Here is a 5,821-nt window from a genome sequence, read left to right as displayed (position 1 = left end):
TGGTGTGAGTCCAGAGAGGGTCCCATCAGTAACATGGTTAACCTGACAGTCACTGGTAAGCTGAGTGTGTGGAGTTAGTGTTGATGAAGCTGTGTGTAAATGGATGAAATGCTGTAGTTTGTCTCTGTGTTGAGGTGGATCAGTGATCCTGCAGAGTCCTGTCCTCCCTGTGATGGAGGGAGATGACGTCACTCTGCTCTGTAAAACAAAGACCACTCCCTCCAACCTCCCAGCTGCTTTCTATAAAGATGGCTCCCTCATCAGGAAGCAGCCTACAGGTCACATGACCATCCAGCATGTTTCCAGGTCTGATGAAGGCCTCTACAAGTGTGACATCAGCGGTCATGGAGAGTCTCCATCCAGCTGGATCACTGTCACAGGTGACACACTCACCTGTCTGTGTTTCTGCAGCTTTCATCATTCTCCAAAAGTTGATTCTGTTCATCTGGACGTAGCGTTTTGTGGGAGAAACGTTTCGTCACTCATCCAAGTGACTTCTTCAGTCTCAGCTGACTGCAGGTTTCCCCAAACCTTATAAACAGTACATTTGCATAATGACTGAAACCAGCCCACTGAAGGAACAATGGGCTGTGAGGTCAGTTCCTTCATCATAATTATGCAAATTCTCATGACCATTGATCAACAATCACTGACCAAAACCCACTGATCAAAGAACACTGATCAATGGCCATAAGTACCATTCACAGAGAGTTGGGGAATGGCTGCAATCACAGCATTGTAAGATGGTGACAGATGTACCCTTAGGCCCCCTCCTCGATTCAGAGATGGTCTTTCCCTCTTCACGTAAATGGCCTCCTTGACTCCGCGCTCAAACCAGCGTTCTTCCCTGTCCAGGATGTGTACATCCTTGAAAGAGTGTCCACTGGCCTGTAGGTGTAAATAGACTGCAGAGTCCTGGCCTGATGAGGTAGCTCTTCTGTGTTGTGCCATCCGCTTCGCTAGAGGTTGTTTGGTTTCCCCGATGTATAAATCCTGGCAATCCTCCTGACACTTAACAGCGTACACTATGTTACTCTGTTTGTGTTGGGGGACCCGATCCTTGGGGTGGACCAGTTTTTGGCGCAGCGTATTTTGGGGTTTAAAAGCCACAGAGACCCGGTGTTTAGAAAAAATGTGTCTCAACTGCTCCGATACTCCTGACACATATGGGATCACTACAGGTTTTCGCCTGGGCAGCGGTTGTCCTTCTCTCCTGGATCGGCTGGAGCTTTCTTTAGGTGCCTTCCCAGCTTTGACAAAAGTCCAGCTGGGATAACCACATTTACTCAGGGCCTTCTTGATGTGCTGTTCTTCTGCCTCCCTGGCCGCTGTGTCAGTGGGGATGGTGTTCGCTCTGTGTTGTAGCGTCCTGATGACACCCAGTTTGTGCTCCAGTGGATCATGAGAGTCAAACCTTAAATACAAATGTACAAATTGGCCACGATGGGTGAAACTGGGGAGCCCATGGCACACCCATGTTTCTGCCTGTAGAACTGACCCTTGTATGTGAAGTAGGTGGAATGAAGACACAGTTCCAAAAGCAAACACACTTGGTCGATGCTGAGAGTGGTCCTGTTGCTGAGGTTGGTGTCATCCTGTAATCTCTTACAGACTACCTCCAACACTTCTGTGTCTGGGATGCAAGTGAAGAGAGATGTAACGTCGTACGAGACCATGGTTTCATCTGCCTCCATAATGACATCTCTCACCTTCCCAACAAAATCCAGGGTGTTCTGGATGTGGTGTTCAGAGCTGCCCACCAGCGGGTTGAGGATCGAAGCCAGAAACTTGGAGATGTTATAGGTGACAGAGTTGATCATGCAGACAATCGGTCTTATGACGTTTCTCCCACTAAAAACGCTACGTGCAGATGAACAGAATCAATATTTGGAGATTTACTTACCTGAATGATTGAGCATGTATCAAGAGGTTTCAACATTCACAATGTGACGAGAACTTAATGAGTGTGTTTGCTTTATTTTAGACAAATGCACCACCACACCTCCACCTTCATCCATCTCTCCTCCATCACTCTCTCCTCCTGTTCTCTCTGTGTTGTCATCTGTTGGATCAGTCTACTGGTGTTATTGGTTCTTCTGGTGAGGCAAGATGTTGACAGGAAACCTGAAGGTGAGACTCACACGTCATAGTCAGCATTAATGGTTCTGTGTTGATGCTGATGAAGGAGTCAGTTCAACAGTGCAGCTCGCTGACTTGCTGTAGCAGGAGTAAAATATCTCAGAGTTGCTCAGAGTTTAAGTGAGGCCCATCTGCATGTTCTTAGAACCACATGTGGTCGTGAACAATGATGGAAATTCACCTTTTATGAACCATTCTGGACAACTTCAGCTTGTTTCCTACTCTGTTAGCATCTGTGATGCCGGATGGCAGCTGTTGCATGTAGTTTGCTAACTGTCATATAGCTTTTAAGTTATTAACCTTTAATATCATGATTTTTGTGCCACAATCTGGATCACAGAGTATTTGTCAGTGCAGTAGCTGCACATATGAGGCCCACAAACATTTGTGGTTCACAAACAAGGCGTTGAAATGAGACACATAAAGAGACCAAAGATCATCAAATGTGTGTTTTCAGCCTCTCAAACAGTCCTTTAGTTAAAGTTTCATTTCTAAAGTTCTGCATGTTAAACACAGCAGCAACATCCTGCTGACGACCGCAGTTAGTCTGATGCTGGTGAGAGTTCTCACTGCTGCATGTTTTTCCAGCTTGTGGTGAGGCGTCTCAGTCTGCACTGAAAGAAGATGGCAGCTTTGTGGACGCCACCTTCCTGTTCACACAAACACCTCGCCGTTCTGTCCGTCATTCATTGGTTCACAGCAGAAGTGCTGACAGTTGGGAAAAAAACATAAGATACTTCACCACAGCTGCGACACAGCTGTGGTGAAGTACCTTCATGCTAATGTGTCAAACACCAACATGGTGCATAACACCTTCACAACATAACAACTACGCTGTGGAAACACAGTGTGTGTCTGTCACACTACTCTAATTTCTCAACATCTGCAACACAGGGGACATTCATATATGAACATGACGTTTTAACACATTTTAACCACAGTGGAAGCTTCTGGTCACAGCAGAGGCTGTGTGTGTTTGATACAACAGCTCGCTGTTGTCAGAAAACCAGCTGCTCTTTTAAAAGACACTTACTGCCATCATGATGCAACATTACAAATAATAATAACATGTAACACCTGACTCATGTACCTGTCAGCAGGGCCTGGGTCTCTACATTGATGTTTATTTACAATATCTCCTTGTTGATGCTTGTAACCCAAAATATGAGTTATGTAAATAAACCACAAGACAAACGTATCATTTGAAGTGCAACAGTTTCCATTTGTTAACGATTTTAATAAAAACTAAATAATGGTTCCTATTTTAAGTCACATTTTTCCGACTGTGAGAAAGAAGAGAGAGAAGGTGGAAGCAGGAAAAAATGACTTTTCATGCATTTCTTGAGCTAACGGTTACAGATTTGTGAGCTCCACATTTGACATTTTGAATTTGAAGAATCAGTTAACAAGTGAGCAGTATGGAAGCTCTGTGATTTGTATCTGAGCTGGTTCCCAGTAAAGTCTGAACTGGGACTGTGTGTGATGCAGAGAGGTGGAGACTGGAGGTCTTGATTGAACTACAAAGCTTGTAATCATGTTTCCTGTTGTTTGAACTGTGTGTGTTTGTGTTCAGACTTTAAACCAGAGCCAGACGTCGTCTACTCTTCACTGAAGTAGTCCACCAGTCCAACCACTGATGTCCAGCTACTGGTCTCTAACTGGTCCCTCCAGCACTTCAGACCAGAGGACATCCATATATAATCCATGTCTTCTTCCCTAATTAGTCTCATAGAAGTTAAAAGTTTTATCCTGTTTTTTGTTCCTGTAAAATAGAGATTAGAAATAAATCTGTAACAAATAAAATATAATTGAATATGTTTCCATTGAAAAGAATCTAACACCGATTTTCAGTTGATTAGTTGTTTCCAATATATGAGACGTCTTTTCTCTTGGTTGACTGCCAGCCTCCAGTCTTTCATTAATTTCTCTCTTTAAACCCTTTGGATTTTCTGCTTTTGCCTTTTGGTAAAAGCAACATTTTAAAAGTCTTACATTAAAAAAGTCATCTGTTATTATAATGCTGCGTCCTCTGGAGTTTTACTGTTTTCTATATTTCCTTTATCTTTGTTGGATACTACGTTTGGGGATCTGGTTTGTCTGTTGCTTGTCTGTAGTTTCAAAAAGGTGCCAGATGGACAACACAAAATGCAAACGGAGCGCTGAAGATCCATGAACATGTGATTCAGCTCAGAGCGCCTCTTGCTAACCCTCTCAGTGATCCCATGAATAACATTTGAAATCTGCTGCCATCTACTGGTAATACTGGGTGTTACAGCATAGCAGCTTCTTTCTAAATGACAGCAGTCATTTATAGCTTAAGCTTTCAGTGCCCACCTGATGACCCTAGAGGTAGGGTTAGGATTTGTTTGCATTTTAAACACACGCTAAATGATGGTTTCATTCCACATAAAAACTTTTATGTGCGCTTAACCCGATCCACAAACAGGCTGGCTGGAAAAAGTTGCTGTGGTAAAAAGCATGAGGAATACTCTCTGACCTTCTGCAGAGACCTGGCTGAAGAAGCAGAAAGCAGAAAGCAGAAAAAACCAGCCAAAAAACCGATAGTTCCTGAAAGCAGCACTGAAGGCCAAATTAAAGACATTATGTTTTAATCAGTGTTAGATCTGCTCAAAGAGAAATTCAATCAGGTCTTCTTCAAAGTTTAGTCCTTCGTTTTTATTAGCCCTGCTTCACTAGTATCTACTCGGGTCAGATCGACTTGGTTTTTAAGGTTTTCCATTAGGGGGTCGGACCTGATAACAGGTTATTTTTTTTATATACTGGACAGGGTTTAAAGCAAGCAGAGGCAATCAGGGGTCCTCTATTTTTGTGTTGTATTTGTGTCACATACGTCAATGGACTTTGGGCAACATTTCTAACAACCCCACATATTAGGAGGCATGAATTCTAATGGAAAATGGACAAAACTGATTCAACTGATTCAATTAGGTACAAGTGGAAAAGGTTCTAACTGTTCAACCTTTACATACTTTTGCTTGATACTATCATAAATCATTTTCATGCATTTTACTACACTTTTTTTTTTTTTTTTTACCACACTGCAGTTTTACTCATCATTGTCCTCTGATAATATAACAAACTAATGAGCTGGTTGTCTGTAAAAAAAAAAAAAAAAAAAAAAAAAAAACGGAACTAAAAAGAGACAAGACAGACACATTTATGATTGGTCCAAAAGTCTGAGACACAAAATGTGGTCATATTTATCTCTGTCTCTGAATCAAAGTGAGGAAGTCAGTCACACTTTTTTGAGTGTTTAATTTTGTTTTGTTAAGGGTGTCAGACCTGCTGTCTATCACTTAAAAAATAATAAATAATAAAAAAGACCCCATCTAGCAATATATAATTCTCCAGTTTTGGTGAGAGAAATCCTGGGATTTGATTTAAATGTTACTGAGCATTAATTAGTAGGTATCTGAGTCTGTGTGATGCTCCCATACAGTCTGTGGATGAGCGTTTTTTTGTCTGGCAGTTTTAGAAGCAGAATCATCGTCTGAATGCTTTGCTGTGCCAAACACAGAGAGATGCATTATAGACTCACTGCAGGCTCCTTTTTTATCTTTTTGTTTTATTTATTTATTTTATTATTATTTAATTCATTATCACAGTGGGTATTCTTCCAGAGCAAAAAGTGGATGAAAGCCACTTTGGGAGAAGACAGAAG

General features: G+C 41.9%; 1 long non-coding RNA gene across 2 annotated transcripts; it reads left to right on the top strand.

Annotated features, from left to right (window-relative positions):
• The first annotated feature begins 325 nt into the window (after nucleotides 1–325).
• On the top strand, nucleotides 326–4,157 carry LOC120437619. Of its 2 annotated transcripts, none has more exons than XR_005611294.1 (3): nucleotides 326–380; nucleotides 1,985–2,130; nucleotides 3,713–4,157. It is a non-coding gene; the product is annotated as an uncharacterized LOC120437619 (long non-coding RNA). The 2 variants fall into 2 exon arrangements; XR_005611295.1 differs by lacking the exon at nucleotides 326–380 and adding an exon at nucleotides 1,757–1,803.
• The last annotated feature ends 1,664 nt before the right edge of the window (nucleotides 4,158–5,821 follow it).

The sequence above is a fragment of the Oreochromis aureus genome, linkage group 3 (genome assembly GCF_013358895.1).
Source record: "Oreochromis aureus strain Israel breed Guangdong linkage group 3, ZZ_aureus, whole genome shotgun sequence".
NCBI classification, from domain to species: domain Eukaryota; kingdom Metazoa; phylum Chordata; class Actinopteri; order Cichliformes; family Cichlidae; genus Oreochromis; species Oreochromis aureus.
Note: the sequence above shows the minus strand (reverse complement) of the source record. Positions and strands in the feature narration are given on the sequence as shown.